This window comes from Harmonia axyridis, chromosome 6 (genome assembly GCF_914767665.1).
Source record: "Harmonia axyridis chromosome 6, icHarAxyr1.1, whole genome shotgun sequence".
NCBI lineage: Eukaryota > Metazoa > Arthropoda > Insecta > Coleoptera > Coccinellidae > Harmonia > Harmonia axyridis.
In genome coordinates, this window is record NC_059506.1 from 12024684 (window position 1) to 12042611 (window position 17928).

The 17928-nt window shown below is 38.6% G+C and overlaps 1 long non-coding RNA gene across 1 annotated transcript; it reads right to left on the reverse strand.

Annotated features, from left to right (window-relative positions):
* Nucleotides 1–14613: 14613 nt before the first annotated feature.
* On the reverse strand, nt 14614–16282 carry LOC123683166. Its single transcript, XR_006747942.1, has 2 exons — nt 15663–16282; nt 14614–15612 (listed from the first exon to the last, which is right to left on the reverse strand). It is a non-coding gene; the product is annotated as an uncharacterized LOC123683166 (long non-coding RNA).
* Between the last annotated feature and the right edge of the window lie 1646 nt (nt 16283–17928).

Genomic DNA, 17928 nt, shown 5'->3' on the forward strand with positions numbered 1-17928 from the left:
CCACATTGTTGATTTTCTTGGACTCGGATGTAATGCAGGTAGCTATAATCTCCCACGTGGTGAGGTCAATTGCTGCTATAACCACAAATGCACGACTGACTTCTGTTGTTGATTTCATTTGTTTGTTATTTTCTTCAATGTTTCTCATTCTAAAACATTTCATCGTATTGCACAGGGACGAAAGCTTGACACACGTGTCTAAGGAAACCAATTTTGTATAAGGGACTGTGCTTATTCCCTTTTTTTTGTTTAATGAACAATTATCAAAGTAAGCCATTCCACATTGTTGATTTTCTTAGACTCGGATGTCACGCAGGTAGCTATAATCTCCCACGTGGTAAGGTCATTTGCTGCTGTAACCACAATTGGACGGCTGACTTCTGTTGTTGATTTCATTTGTAAGTTTTTTCTTTCTATGTTTCTCATTCTAACTCTTTTCATCGTATTACACAGAAACGAAAGCTTGACTTACGTGTCGAAGGAAGCCACATTGGTATGAGGGACTGTTCTTATTCCATTTTTTCTTTTTGATGAACAATTATCCAATAAAGCCATTCCACATTGTTGATTTTCTTGGACTCGGATGTAACGCAGGTAGCTATAATCTCCCACGTGGTGAGGTCAATTGCTGCTATAACCACAAATGCACGACTGACTTCTGTTGTTGATTTCATTCGTTTGTTATTTTCTTCAATGTTTCTCATTCTAACATTTTTCATCGTATTGCACAGGGACGAAAGCTTGAGACACGTGTCTATGGAAACCACATCGGTATAAGGGACTGTTCTTATTCCATTATTTCTGTATAATGATCAATTATCCAAGTAAGCCATTCCACATTGTTGATTTTCTTGGACTCGGATGTCACGCAGGTAGCTATAATCTCCCACGTGGTAAGGTCAATTGCTGCTGTAACCACAAATGCACTACTGACTTCTGTTGTTGATTTCATTTGTTTGTTATTTCCTTCAATGTTTCTCATTCTATTTCTTTTCACCGTATTACACAGGGACGGAAGCTTGACTTACGTGTCTAAGGAAGCCACATTGGTATGAGGGACTGTTCTTATTCCCTTTTTTCTTTTTGATGAACAATTATCCAAATAAGCCATTCCACATTGTTGATTTTCTTGGACTCGGATGTCACGCATCTAGCTATAATCTCCCACGTGGTAAGGTCAATTGCTGCTGTAACCACAAATGCTCGACTGACTTCTGTTGTTGATTTCATTCGTTTGTTATGTTCTTCAATGTTTCTCATTCTAACACTTTTCATCGTATTGCACAGGGACGAAAGCTTGACACACGTGTCTAAGGAAACCACTTTGGTATAAGGGACTGTTCTTATGCCCTTCTTTTTGTTTAATGAACAATTATCCAAGTAAGCCATTCCACATTGTTGATTTTCTTGGACTCGGATGTAACGCAGGTAGCTATAATCTCCCACGTGGTAAGGTCCATTGCTGCTGTAACCACGAATGCACGATTGACTTCTGTTGTTGATTTCATTTGTTTGTTATTTCCTTCTATGTTTCTCATTCTAACACTTTTCATCGTATTGCACATTCAACATTGTTGATTGCTGCTGTAACCACAAATGCACGACTGACTTCTGTTGTTGACTTCATTCGTTTGTTATTTTCTTCAATGTTTCACATTCTAATACTTTTCATCGTATTGCACAGGGACGAAAGCTAGACACACGTGTCTAAGGAAACCACTTTGGTATAAGGGACTGTTCTTATTCCCTTCTTTTTGTTTAATGAACAATTATCCAAGTAAGCCATTCCACATTGTTGATTTTCTTGGACTCGGATGTCACGCAGGTAGCTATAATCTCCCACGTGGTAAGGTCCATTGCTGCTGTAACCACGAATGCACGATTGACTTCTGTTGTTGATTTCATTTGTTTGTTATTTCCTTCTATGTTTCTCATTCTAACACTTTTCATCGTATTGCACATTCAACATTGTTGATTGCTGCTGTAACCACAAATGCACGACTGACTTCTGTTGTTGACTTCATTCGTTTGTTATTTTCTTCAATGTTTCACATTCTAATACTTTTCATCGTATTGCACAGGGACGAAAGCTAGACACACGTGTCTAAGGAAACCACTTTGGTATAAGGGACTGTTCTTATTCCCTTCTTTTTGTTTAATGAACAATTATCCAAGTAAGCCATTCCACATTGTTGATTTTCTTGGACTCGGATGTAACGCAGGTAGCTATAATCTCCCACGTGGTGAGGTCAATTGCTGCTATAACCACAAATGCACGACTGACTTCTGTTGTTGATTTCATTCGTTTGTTATTTTCTTCAATGTTTCTCATTCTAACACTTTTCATCGTATTGCACAGGGACGAAAGCTTGACACACGTGTCTATGGAAACCACATCGGTATAAGGGACTGTTCTTATTCCATTATTTCTGTATAATGATCAATTATCCAAGTAAGCCATTCCACATTGTTGATTTTCTTGGACTCGGATGTCACGCAGGTAGCTATAATCTCCCACGTGGTAAGGTCAATTGCTGCTGTAACCACAAATGCACTACTGACTTCTGTTGTTGATTTCATTTGTTTGTTATTTCCTTCAATGTTTCTCATTCTAACTCTTTTCATCGTATTACACAGGGACGAAAGCTTGACTTACGTGTCTAAGGAAGCCACATTGGTATGAGGGACTGTTCTTATTCCCTTTTTTCTTTTTGATGAACAATTATCCAAATAAGCCATTCCACATTGTTGATTTTCTTGGACTCGGATGTCACGCAGCTAGCTATAATCTCCCACGTGGTAAGGTCAATTGCTGCTGTAACCACAAATGCTCGACTGACTTCTGTTGTTGATTTCATTCGTTTGTTATTTTCTTCAATGTTTCACATTCTAATACTTTTCATCGTATTGCACAGGGACGAAAGCTTGACACACGTGTCTAAGGAAACCACTTTGGTATAAGGGACTGTTCTTATGCCCTTCTTTTTGTTTAATGAACAATTATCCAAGTAAGCCATTCCACATTGTTGATTTTCTTGGACTCGGATGTAACGCAGGTAGCTATAATCTCCCACGTGGTAAGGTCCATTGCTGCTGTAACCACGAATGCACGATTGACTTCTGTTGTTGATTTCATTTGGTTGTTATTTCCTTCTATGTTTCTCATTCTAACACTTTTCATCGTATTGCTCAGGGACGAAAGCTTGACACACGTGTCTAAGGAAACCAATTTGGTATAAGGGACTGTGCTTATTCCCTTCTTTTTGTTTAATGAACAATTATCAAAGTAAGCCATTCCACATTGTTGATTTTCTTAGACTCGGATGTCACGCAGGTAGCTATAATCTCCCACGTGTTAAGGTCAATTGCTGCTGTAACCACAAATGGACGACTGACTTCTGTTGTTGATTTCATTTGTTTGTTATTTTCTTCAATGTTTCTCATTCTAACACATTTCATCGTATTGCACAGGGACGAAAGCTTGACACACGTGTCTAAAGAAAACAATTTTGTATAAGGGACTGTGCTTATTCCCTTCTTTTTGTTTAATGAACAATTATCAAAGTAAGCCATTCCACATTGTTGATTTTGTTAGACTCGGATGTCACGCAGGTAGCTATAATCTCCCACGTGGTAAGGTCATTTGCTGCTGTAACCACAATTGGACGGCTGACTTCTGTTGTTGATTTCATTTGTAAATTTTTTCTTTCTATGTTTCTCATTCTAACTCTTTTCATCGTATTAGACAGGAACGAAAGCTTGACTTACGTTTCGAAGGAAGCCACATTGGTATGAGGGACTGTTCTTATTCCATTTTTTCTTTTTGATGAACAATTATCCAATGAAGCCATTCCACATTGTTGATTTTCTTGGACTCGGATGTAACGCAGGTAGCTATAATCTCCCACGTGGTGAGGTCAATTGCTGCTATAACCACAAATGCACGACTGACTTCTGTTGTTGATTTCATTTGTTTTTTATTTTCTTCAATGTTTCTCATTCTAACACATTTCATCGTATTGCACAGGGACGAAAGCTTGACACACGTGTCTAAGGAAACCAATTTTGTATAAGGGACTGTGCTTATTCCCTTTTTTTCGTTTAATGAACAATTATCAAAGTAAGCCATTCCACATTGTTGATTTTCTTAGACTCGGATGTCACGCAGGTAGCTATGTCTCCCACGTGGTGAGGTCATTTGCTGCTGTAACCACAATTGGACGGCTGACTTCTGTTGTTGATTTCATTTGTAAGTTTTTTCTTTCTATGTTTCTCATTCTAACTCTTTTCATCGTATTACACAGGAACGAAAGCTTGACTTACGTGTCGAAGAAAGCCACATTGGTATGAGGGACTGTTCTTATTCCATTTTTTCTTTTTGATGAACAATTATCCAATAACATAGAATGAACATAGATGAAGTTCCAGAAAAAGAGGAGGGAGAACGTTGTTGTGATAATACACTTTTTCTGTTTCCAACTTCTGAAGATGAAGTGAGAGGAATGATAAGGGAATTAAAAAATGGTGGAGCTCCGGGAAATGACGGTATCAGAAATGAACTTATAAAAAATATTCAAGATGAAATAATAGAACCAATAATGTTGCTTGCAAATCTGTGTTTTGAGACGGCTGAATTTCCGAACATTTTCAAGGTGGGTGTGATCAAGCCATTGTTCAAGTCGGGAGATAAAACCTCTTTATCAAATTATAGACCAATCTGCTTAACATCTAATTTGTCTAAAATAGTGGAAAAATTATTAAAGGTGCGTATTGTTAATTTTTTGGAGAAAAATAAAATTTTATCTGATAATCAATACGGCTTCAGGAAGGGCAAATCTACACAGGATGCAATAAAAAATGTAGTGGAGAAAATTTACCAATGGTTGGATGGAGACAAGGTAGGTCTGTGCGTATTTATCGACCTTGCAAAGGCCTTCGACACCGTATCGCACAAAAAACTATTGCGAAAACTTTACCTCAATGGCTTTCGGGACAAAGCACTCAAATTAATGGAAAGCTATTTATCAGATAGGACCCAATTTGTGAAGATAGATGAACATACGAGTAAAGGGAAAGCTGTTGAATATGGGGTTCCACAGGGGACAGTATTGGGACCAATTTTGTTCATTATATACATGAACAGCTTATTACTAATGAAAAGAAAAGGAGAAATTATCAGTTTCGCAGATGACACTGTCATAATGTACGAAGATAGTACTTGGAAAAAACTGAAAAAAGAAGCAGAGGGAGATCTTTCAATTATAAAGCAATGGTTCAGAGAGAATAAATTAACAATAAATTTGCAGAAAACAAAATATTTACCATTTGTTGCTTATCAATCAGGACTTCCACATATGGGCAATTTGGACGTTGACAACGAAACATCAATTCCCGAAACTGAATATATAAAATATCTAGGAGTTACAATTGATCGACATCTAAAATGGGACAAGCATATAGATATCTTGGTGATCAAACTGAGATGTTTACTTACCAAGTTTAGATATCTCAGGAAGTACTTGGATACAAAAAGCTTGATGATGGTATACTCAGCTTTATGTCAATCCCAAATGGCATATGGGATAATAGGTTGGGGTGGAGCGTATAGCTGTCATATGAGGAGGGTTGAGGTGATCCAGAAATGGTTGCTACGAATTATCTACGGAAAGCCTCTTCTGTATCCATCAGATGAATTGTTTACTGTTTCCAGGGTCATGAATCCCCACCAATTATTTGTACAGCAGATTTTAAATGGCATAAGTGAAAAGAAGATTCAACTCCAATTAACTAAGTGTGAATATGAAACACGGAACAAGACGAATCAATACCTTACTCCAAGAGCAGGAAAACGTATAGGCCAAAGATGCTTTGCCTATCTGGCCCCAAGAATATATGCCGCTGTTCCAAAAGAATTGAAGAACATCACAACACTCATTAAGAAGAGAAAAAGATTGAAAAATTGGGTAATTGACAAGGGCAGAAGATATTTTAATTCAATAATAAATCCCCAATAACGCTCACAATTTTTCACTGATTTTTGCTAGAAGAGAAATGAATAAATTACTTACTGGATTCAACCTTCCTCCATATAAGTATATTGATGTAACTTGAAATAGAGAATGAGCTTTTTGATGCAGTGTTGTTTGATGACCGAGTAGCTGATAGTAGACATGACCGAATGAGTGCGCCCCTGAGTTTATGATATAATATATGTATATAATTGTATGTATAGAATGGGCACTTATCTATGATCATTACTGTGCTATTGAGTTTTTGTTGATTTTTATATTTTTATTGAAATATGTTAAAAGAATTTGATCTTGATTTGTGAATTTATTTGAATACTGGCTACTGCATTATATTTTGTTTATTTAGAAGTCACGTACAGGCTCACGCCTCTGTGACTAAATGTTTATACCCTGTAGCTTACAGAATAAACCATTTTATTATTATTATTATTATTATAATAAAGCCATTCCACATTGTTGATTTTCTTGGACTCGGATGTAACGCAGGTAGCTATAATCTCCCACGTGGTGAGGTCAATTGCTGCTATAACCACAAATGCACGACTGACTTCTGTTGTTGATTTCATTCGTTTGTTATTTTCTTCAATGTTTCTCATTCTAACACTTTTCATCGTATTGCACAGGGACGAAAGCTTGACACACGTGTCTAGGGAAACCACTTTGGTATAAGGTATTCCCTTCTTTTTGTTTAATGAACAATTATCCAAGTAAGCCATTCCACATTGTTGATTTTCTTGGACTCGGATGTCACGCAGGGAGCTATAATCTCCCACGTGGTAAGGTCAATTGCAGCTGTAACCACAAATGCACGACTGACTTCTGTTGTTGATTTCATTTGTTTGTTATTTCCTTCAATGTTTCTCATTCTAACTCTTTTCATCGTATTACAAAGGGACGAAAGCTTAACTTACGTGTCTAAGGAAGCCAAATTGGTATAAGGGACTGTTCTTATTCCCTTCTTTTTGTTTAATGAACAATTATCCAAGTAAGCCATTCCACATTGTTGATTATCTTGGACTCAGATGTCACGCAGGTAGCTATAATCTCCCACGTGGTAAGGTCCATTGCTGCTGTAACCACGAATGCACGATTGACTTCTGTTGTTGATTTCATTTGTTTCTTATTTCCTTCTATGTTTCTCATTCTAACACTTTTCATCGTATTGCACATTCAACATTGTTGATTGCTGCTGTAACCACAAATGCACGACTGACTTCTGTTGTTGACTTCATTCGTTTGTTATTTTCTTCAATGTTTCACATTCTAATACTTTTCATCGTATTGCACAGGGACGAAAGCTTGACACACGTGTCTAAGGAAACCACTTTGGTATAAGGGACTGTTCTTATGCCCTTCTTTTTGTTTAATGAACAATTATCCAAGTAAGCCATTGTGACGTGTCGACCTTGAGTAAGCCGGTCACAAGGCTAAATTCGGCTCGCGACTACACTCAGTGAAGATGGGAGTGAGTTCTTCAAAATTAGATGGGAGGTAATATTGGGCGCCAGGTAGAGATATGCCTGTATTAAGAATAAATTGCGTACTCCTCTACCAGAGTAGCAGTAAAACAAATCACTCAAGTCAAACGTTTAATGAAATTAAAATTTATGCAGTGGTTGATAATAAAAAAAATAATGAAAAAGAATTCTCTAAATTACCAAGAGCCATAAGGGCTTCCCAAAAACTTTACCTAACACTAACAAATGCCAGAAGGGCTTCCTATAAACTATAATCAACAACAAATGCCAGAAGGGCTTCCTACAACCTAAAATGCCTAAACTAATCCTCAAAATAGAATACTTATATCAGCCACACTTGGCTTAGGCTAAACCTTAAATATCAGTACCGAAACTAACGTAAACGGAGTTCGACAAACTCCAACTAAACCAGATAATAAACCATACAAATTAACCAAGTTGAACAAGAAGATTGACCTAAACCACAGATCCAGAAGGAATATACAAATACAGTGGTTGTAATAACTGGCTGGTACAAAATAGCAGGCTGAACAAAGTGATAATAAATTCCAGTCACAAATCCTGAAGGGATACACAAGTATTATAGTTGTTAAAATAAATGGCCAGTTAGTGAAGTGCACCTCACCGCAAACTGTTTACAATTGCAACAGTGTATAATAAGCATGAAACAACCTTTATTCAATATAACTTATAACTTCAATATAACTATCAATGGATAGAAAATCAATAATAAATCCGTTAACTCCTATTCAAATATCTGATTAACTATCAGTGCACTAAATCGTTACTTTCAAAAACTAAATCTCAGTACAATACTCATTAAAGCCAGTGCAAGCACCGGTTACCTGATACAAAGTCAATATTGAAGGTTGACATCAAATCTAACGGTGAGATCTCTATACGTAGAATGTACCATCTACTCGAGCTGCACCATATGCCAGAAATATACTATGTACCACCATATACCAGAAAATAATACCATAAACTCCAACCGTACTATACACCAGACTCCAGAACTCTTGAACGTAATCAGTCACTAGGACTCTTCAAATCCAACCAGGCACTAGGATTCTTGAACGGAACCAGGCACTAGGACCCTAATAAAAGACAATAAGATATTGTTCACAAAATGAAACGGAATTTATACCTCTCAGATGTTGTTCGAGGGAAAAGGATCTTCTTGATATTCTTCGTGTAAGTTCCACAGTTGTTCGAACTAATCGCCGGGAAGCGAATCCTAATAAAATAGAAATCTCAGATAATGACACAAGATATAGGAATGATATCATACCTCTCAGATCTTCAGAGTAAATTTCAATACCAGAGATGGGCCTTGTGGAAGAAAATTCTCATAATCACGTATAAAACGTATTTCCCAAAATTATTCACAATACCATAAACCATACAGGGAGTTATCCAAATTGAAGAAATAATCGCCTATAATAAGGATGATTCTAGATCATATATTCTTCAATCAGGCAAACTTTCTTTCCAAAAAACTCTCTTTCAAAAAACTATCTCAAATCGCCGATAACCTCCATTTTGACAATCCATCACCACAGAATCTACCAGTTGTCAAACGAAACTTCCCACACAGAAGAAAACAAACAAGAAATCCAGAAACTATAAAATATTTCCCAACGGTAATGATATTCGACCTCATTTATCCGGAAATAAGTGTTCCATAATAAATTGACATTTAAATTAATACGGAATATTCCGAGTTGAATTCACAATCAACTTCCAGAGGGCGCAGTAACAACCGAAATCTCAAATGGTGTAAAATATAACCGTTACAAATCCCCCCTTACTTTAAAAAAAATTTTTACCAGAAGGGTCAAATTTTTTTCTGCCAGTAACTTCAAAAAGCCAAACACGGTAAACCAAATAACGACAATACCTCAATGAGTCCTAAAGAAAACGACACCAGCAAAACTCCAATACCGACACAACCAAAACCAGAATTGTCACCCTTGAATTAACTCCAAAAGTCCACTATCACCAAAGTGAAACAGAGATGGACAATATAGCATGTTGCTATCGTGGATCTGACGTTACAAAAGATATTCAGCATATGTCAGCCACTAGATGGGGGTAGTGACCACCCTAGTAAATTTATGCTCAAGGCAAGGGTTAACCATCCTTTAACCCAAAGCAAAAACAAGACAGCCAAAATTAGTCCGACAAGTGTTCATCAGTCAGTTGATCCGGTGGATGAGCCTTTAAGTCTTTTATATGCCAGACTCCCTGGTATTTACCGTCCTCACTCTGCAGTTCATAGGTCCAAGGGGATACCCGTGCGGAAACCAAGAAAGGTCCAACATACTTCGGTGCCAGCTTAGCTGTAAAATATTTAGCGGCGTCCGAAAGTACCTGATTTCTTCTCCACACCAACTGGTTAACAGTGTATTGGACATCCCGACGTCGAAGGTTGTAAGTTCGACTATTGGCCTCGTACGCTCTCGCTAACTTAATCTTAACGTCACCATATATTCTCTCGAAAGCTTTTTCCCGGTCCTTAGTCAAGGCAGACCTGTCGAAACTGATCTGATCAGGGCAGGTATTTTCACCCTTACACGAAACTTCCCTTCCAAAAACAATAAAACTTGGAGAGTAACCGGTGAGTTCGTGCTTTGAGGAACGAATAGCTAACCCAACCTGGTTTAACTGTCTATCCCAACCTCTCTGATCTTCTGACAGGTAGGACCTCAACATGGTTTTTATAACCCTATTAATTCTTTCGACCGGATTAGCTTGAGGATGATATAGCGCGGTATACTGAATGTTAACATTATAAGATTCTAAAAATTTAACGAATTCTTTGGACCGGAACTGTACGCCATTATCGACAATGATGGAATTGGGACACCCAAAGACAGGAAAGACATGTGTATCCAGTATTTTTACAATGGCTGATGCGGTAGCCGTACGCAGTGGAAAAAGAAGAGGGAACTTGCTGAAACAATCCGCGACGACAAAAATATATTGGTTACCGGAGCGAGACCGAGGTAAAGGACCAACCAAATCCGCAGACAGAAGCTCGAATGGTCGAGAAATTGAGACCTGTTTGGAGAGCATGAGGCCAGCAGGCTTCTCCTGGCTTGGTTTGATGGCATGACAGGTTCTGCAGCAGCGAATAAACGAAGCCACGTCATATCGCATCTTTGGCCAGTAATAACTTTGTGCCAACTTACTATATGTTTTGAAAACTCCCACATGAAGTAGAGTTTCATGGACCTGCCTAATTAATGATTTTCGTTGAGGACGCGGAACAACTTCTCTCCAGTAATCAGAATCAGAGGCTAATTCAGGAATTCGAGGTGTTACATTCTTGAAAAGCTTACCCTGAATAATTTGCCAGGATGTAAACCGGTGAGGGGCATGAGTCACTTTTCCCAGAAGTTTGTCATACCACAAATCCGTGGAATGACCCTGAGAAGTATCAACAGTATCGATGATAGGTACCGCCCTAGATAAGGTATCAGGTACGATGTTATCTTTACCTTTACGATGGATAATGGTATAGTCATACTGTTGGAGTCTGATAGCCCACCGGGCCAATCTTCCAGAAGGTGAATTCAGTCGATCTAGCCAGAGCAAACTAGCGTGATCGGTGATAACTGAGAAATGTGACCCTTCAATATACGGTCGCAGCTTCTCTATCGCCCATAGAACGGCAAGGCATTCACGTTCCGTAGTGGTGTAATTGCGTTCTAACCGGGTTAAAGACCTGGAAAGATAGCATATCACCTTTTCTCCATCCTCTTGTTGCTGAGTTAATACAGCACCAATCCCATAACCGGAAGCATCACACTGAATGGTGAACGACCTCGAAAAATCCGGACAAGACAAAACAGGGGCACTAATCAAACATTCCTTCAACTTAATCAAAGCCTCACCACATTGGGAACTCCATCTGAAGGACCGATTTTTCTTAAGTAGCTCCGTCAAGGGAGCAGTCAGATCCGCAAAGTTTGGTACGAATCTCCGGTACCATGAAGCCAAACCCAGTATACGTCGAACCTCTGAAACAGAAGTGGGGACTGGTATGTTCAAAATAGCCTGAACCTTCGCCGGATCCATTCTTAGACCTTTTGAATCCACTACATAACCTAGATACAAGAGTTCCGGTCGACAAAAATGACACTTCTTCTTTGAAACCGTTAAATTAGCTGCTTGGAGGCGGTTAAAGACCTCCTTTAGTACCTCTACATGCTTCTCAAAGGTATCAGTAATTATTATTATGTCATCTAAATAGACAAACACATATGGTTCCAAATCCGGACCAAGAACTCTGTCAACCAAACGCTGGAAGGTAGCCGGACTATTAGATAGTCCCATAGGCAGACGGAGGAATTGAAACAGACCTCTATTGGGTACTGTAAAAGCAGTCAGAGGGCGAGAGGATGCTTCTAAGGGCACTTGAAAATAAGCCGACTTAATGTCCATAGAGGACAAGAACTTGGCGTTGCGGAGCCGATCCAAGGTAGCATTTATATAGGGGAGAGGATAAGCATCTTTTTCTGTAACGGCATTCAATTTCCTGTAATCAACGCAGAATCGGTACGAGTCATCCTTCTTTTTAACAAGAAGAATAGGGGATGACCAGGGGCTGGTCGAAGATTCAACAATGCCCTGCTCCAGTAAGTTGTCTAACTCTGCATCAATATGACCCTGCATTACCGGACTCACAGGATAATACCTCTGCTTAATGGGACGACACGAGGTTTTAATCTCATGTTCCACAAGTGTAGTACACCCTAACTCGTCACCCATGTTCTGAAAAGCCTCCTGCACAACCTCATTCAAAATCCTAGATTGCTCAGGGGTAAGGTGTTCCTCTGATGCAATCGCATCCACAGGGACATCAGCATCACGTTGAAATACCCATTTCCCACAACGAAGATCCGGTACGACACCGAACTTCCTCCAAAAATCAATGCCTAGGATTAAAGAGTGCGGCAACTCAGGAACTACTAAGGCTGAAATCATCTTAATCTTATTCTCAAGCTTAATTGGTAAATCCACCGAACCGATACTTGAACAACTTTGTCCATTAGCGACTCTACAAGAAATTACATTATCAACATTAATATTCAGATTCAATTTCTTCAACAACACCCATCCAGGGCCTCCAATAATCGTGCATGAAGCACCCGAATCTAAAAGACCTAACAAATCGACATCAAAAACAGAAACCGACAAATATGGACGTTCATCACTTTGCGCATGCGCCAACACATAATCTAACAAAGCTTTCTGGTGCAAAGGTAAACGATCACGGGCAGAGAAATGAGGGAAGGCACACATACTGCCATTAGAGGTCTTCCCCCTCAGTTTTCCGACGGCTTACACTTAGGACAGGTCCGAACAGTGGAACCTGGACGACCACACTTGAAACAGTACTTATTTTTGGTCATCTTACAATCCCTAGCACCATGACCGGGTTGCTTACAATTCCAGCAAGTCAATACTGCATTTACCTCAGCCGAAGAGGTACTTATATCAGCAGAAGAAGTACTCACATCAACAGAAGAGACAGAAGGTTGTTCTGCATATACGTATGCTAAATCAGGTTCCATCAGAGAGCTCCTATTTCGGGGAGGAGGTACGAAGGATTCGATGGATTCCTTGCGAGCCTCGAGTTGTCTTCCGATATCCAACAGTTGCGAAATCGAGGTGATGTTAGTCAAACCTAACTGACTCTGGTAAAAGGGTGAGATATTACGAAGAAGGATTCTCAGTCGAGCTTCCTCATTGACGGGTACAGTAAGACGTTTGAACATAGTGTCCATCATTGCCAGATACAAACCGATGCTTTCATCAGGGCCCTGTGTTCGGCGTTTAATCTCATCGAAAAGTTTCTCGTTATAATTGGAAGGGAGAAACTGTTTTCTCAGTTCATCAACCAGCTGAGACCACGTTGACAAGGTGGACCGGACAGATCGGAACCAGATAAGAGCCTTACCCACAAATAGATCGCTGGCAGACAAAAACAACTGCTCCTCTGTAACGTTCCGGGAAATACATAATTCCTCAACATTTTCAAGAAAAGAACTCAGGGAGCATTTAGAATTATCTCCACTGAATTTGATAATATTCCATTTGGCCACAGATACTGAAGGTACCTTACATTGGGGAGCTGAAGCTGTATTAGTGGTCCGGTGAACTACATCACTAACTGTGACGTCATCCGACTCAGATTCCGACGATGAATCAGATATACCAGCTTTATCCATCAGCATGCTCAACTCAAGAGGTGACTGAGTTTGCAGCGACAATCTCCGAAATTTCCTAGCTCGCGAACCTAATTCCGCCTTTAATCCAATTATTTTAGCTAAATATCCTGACCGGAGAACCTGTTCTTCTTCTGAGAGCGCTTGAGATCTTTCCGCCCGCTTAAACAAATGTACCAAGCGTGTGGACGTCTTCAGAAAAGATAAACTCTTTTCATCACCCGAAAAGTCTAATAATTCTCTTTCAAAGAATGCAATTGAGCTTTCTATCGCCTTTGAGTCATCTTCGAACTGATACGGATATGGTGGATATTTGGCTTTAATTCCCGACTTTTCTAACCTCAAATAACCTCTAAGACTCTTTCTCATCTCAACAACCGTACTCACGTTATCTACACCTCTTACAGCTAATTCATAACTCAATTCATCTTTATCAAGACGATTCACGTCCATTCGACCCTCCATACTTAGCAAAATACTAAAAACACAATCTTACCTAACCTCAAAATACAAAATATTGACAGCGCCAATAAATACAACGGAAATCGACACTACAGCAAAAATTGATAACAAGGTAGATTTGAAAATTGACGGAATACGAAAAATATATATAATAACAACAAGACCGATCAACCACTGCAAGTCAGATAGAATAGACTTTTGGGCCCCACGTTGGGCGCCAATTTGTGACGTGTCGACCTTGAGTAAGCCGGTCACAAGGCTAAATTCGGCTCGCGACTACACTCAGTGAAGATGGGAGTGAGTTCTTCAAAATTAGATGGAAGGTAATATTGGGCGCCAGGTAGAGATATGCCTGTATTAAGAATAAATTGCGTACTCCTCTACCAGAGTAGCAGTAAAACAAATCACTCAAGTCAAACGTTTAATGAAATTAAAATTTATGCAGTGGTTGATAATAAAAAAAATAATGAAAAAGAATTCTCTAAATTACCAAGAGCCATAAGGGCTTCCCAAAAACTTTACCTAACACTAACAAATGCCAGAAGGGCTTCCTATAAACTATAATCAACAACAAATGCCAGAAGGGCTTCCTACAACCTAAAATGCCTAAACTAATCCTCAAAATAGAATACTTATATCAGCCACACTTGGCTTAGGCTAAACCTTAAATATCAGTACCGAAACTAACGTAAACGGAGTTCGACAAACTCCAACTAAACCAGATAATAAACCATACAAATTAACCAAGTTGAACAAGAAGATTGACCTAAACCACAGATCCAGAAGGAATATACAAATACAGTGGTTGTAATAACTGGCTGGTACAAAATAGCAGGCTGAACAAAGTGATAATAAATTCCAGTCACAAATCCTGAAGGGATACACAAGTATTATAGTTGTTAAAATAAATGGCCAGTTAGTGAAGTGCACCTCACCGCAAACTGTTTACAATTGCAACAGTGTATAATAAGCATGAAACAACCTTTATTCAATATAACTTATAACTTCAATATAACTATCAATGGATAGAAAATCAATAATAAATCCGTTAACTCCTATTCAAATATCTGATTAACTATCAGTGCACTAAATCGTTACTTTCAAAAACTAAATCTCAGTACAATACTCATTAAAGCCAGTGCAAGCACCGGTTACCTGATACAAAGTCAATATTGAAGGTTGACATCAAATCTAACGGTGAGATCTCTATACGTAGAATGTACCATCTACTCGAGCTGCACCATATGCCAGAAATATACTATGTACCACCATATACCAGAAAATAATACCATAAACTCCAACCGTACTATACACCAGACTCCAGAACTCTTGAACGTAATCAGTCACTAGGACTCTTCAAATCCAACCAGGCACTAGGATTCTTGAACGGAACCAGGCACTAGGACCCTAATAAAAGACAATAAGATATTGTTCACAAAATGAAACGGAATTTATACCTCTCAGATGTTGTTCGAGGGAAAAGGATCTTCTTGATATTCTTCGTGTAAGTTCCACAGTTGTTCGAACTAATCGCCGGGAAGCGAATCCTAATAAAATAGAAATCTCAGATAATGACACAAGATATAGGAATGATATCATACCTCTCAGATCTTCAGAGTAAATTTCAATACCAGAGATGGGCCTTGTGGAAGAAAATTCTCATAATCACGTATAAAACGTATTTCCCAAAATTATTCACAATACCATAAACCATACAGGGAGTTATCCAAATTGAAGAAATAATCGCCTATAATAAGGATGATTCTAGATCATATATTCTTCAATCAGGCAAACTTTCTTTCCAAAAAACTCTCTTTCAAAAAACTATCTCAAATCGCCGATAACCTCCATTTTGACAATCCATCACCACAGAATCTACCAGTTGTCAAACGAAACTTCCCACACAGAAGAAAACAAACAAGAAATCCAGAAACTATAAAATATTTCCCAACGGTAATGATATTCGACCTCATTTATCCGGAAATAAGTGTTCCATAATAAATTGACATTTAAATTAATACGGAATATTCCGAGTTGAATTCACAATCAACTTCCAGAGGGCGCAGTAACAACCGAAATCTCAAATCGTGTAAAATATAACCGTTACACCATTCCACATTGTTGATTTTCTTGGACTCGGATGTAACGCAGGTAGCTATAATCTCCCACGTGGTAAGGTCCATTGCTGCTGTAACCACGAATGCACGATTGACTTCTGTTGTTGATTTCATTTGGTTGTTATTTCCTTCTATGTTTCTCATTCTAACACTTTTCATCGTATTGCTCAGGGATGAAAGCTTGACACACGTGTCTAAGGAAACCAATTTGGTATAAGGGACTGTGCTTATTCCCTTCTTTTTGTTTAATGAACAATTATCAAAGTAAGCCATTCCACATTGTTGATTTTCTTAGACTCGGATGTCACGCAGGTAGCTATAATCTCCCACGTGTTAAGGTCAATTGCTGCTGTAACCACAAATGGACGACTGACTTCTGTTGTTGATTTCATTTGTTTGTTATTTTCTTCAATGTTTCTCATTCTAACACATTTCATCGTATTGCACAGGGACGAAAGCTTGACACACGTGTCTAAAGAAAACAATTTTGTATAAGGGACTGTGCTTATTCCCTTCTTTTTGTTTAATGAACAATTATCAAAGTAAGCCATTCCACATTGTTGATTTTGTTAGACTCGGATGTCACGCAGGTAGCTATAATCTCCCACGTGGTAAGGTCAATTGCTGCTGTAACCACAATTGGACGGCTGACTTCTGTTGTTGATTTCATTTGTAAATTTTTTCTTTCTATGTTTCTCATTCTAACTCTTTTCATCGTATTAGACAGGAACGAAAGCTTGACTTACGTGTCGAAGGAAGCCACATTGGTATGAGGGACTGTTCTTATTCCATTTTTTCTTTTTGATGAACAATTATCCAATGAAGCCATTCCACATTGTTGATTTTCTTGGACTCGGATGTAACGCAGGTAGCTATAATCTCCCACGTGGTGAGGTCAATTGCTGCTATAACCACAAATGCACGACTGACTTCTGTTGTTGATTTCATTTGTTTTTTATTTTCTTCAATGTTTTTCATTCTAACACATTTCATCGTATTGCACAGGGACGAAAGCTTGACACACGTGTCTAAGGAAACCAATTTTGTATAAGGGACTGTGCTTATTCCCTTTTTTTTGTTTAATGAACAATTATCAAAGTAAGCCATTCCACATTGTTGATTTTCTTAGACTCGGATGTCACGCAGGTAGCTATAATCTCCCACGTGGTGAGGTCATTTGCTGCTGTAACCACAATTGGACGGCTGACTTCTGTTGTTGATTTCATTTGTAAGTTTTTTCTTTCTATGTTTCTCATTCTAACTCTTTTCATCGTATTACACAGGAACGAAAGCTTGACTTACGTGTCGAAGGAAGCCACATTGGTATGAGGGACTGTTCTTATTCCATTTTTTCTTTTTGATGAACAATTATCCAATAAAGCCATTCCACATTGTTGATTTTCTTGGACTCGGATGTAACGCAGGTAGCTATAATCTCCCACGTGGTGAGGTCAATTGCTGCTATAACCACAAATGCACGACTGACTTCTGTTGTTGATTTCATTCGTTTATTATTTTCTTCAATGTTTCTCATTCTAACACTTTTCATCGTATTGCACAGGGACGAAAGCTTGACACACGTGTCTAGGGAAACCACTTTGGTATA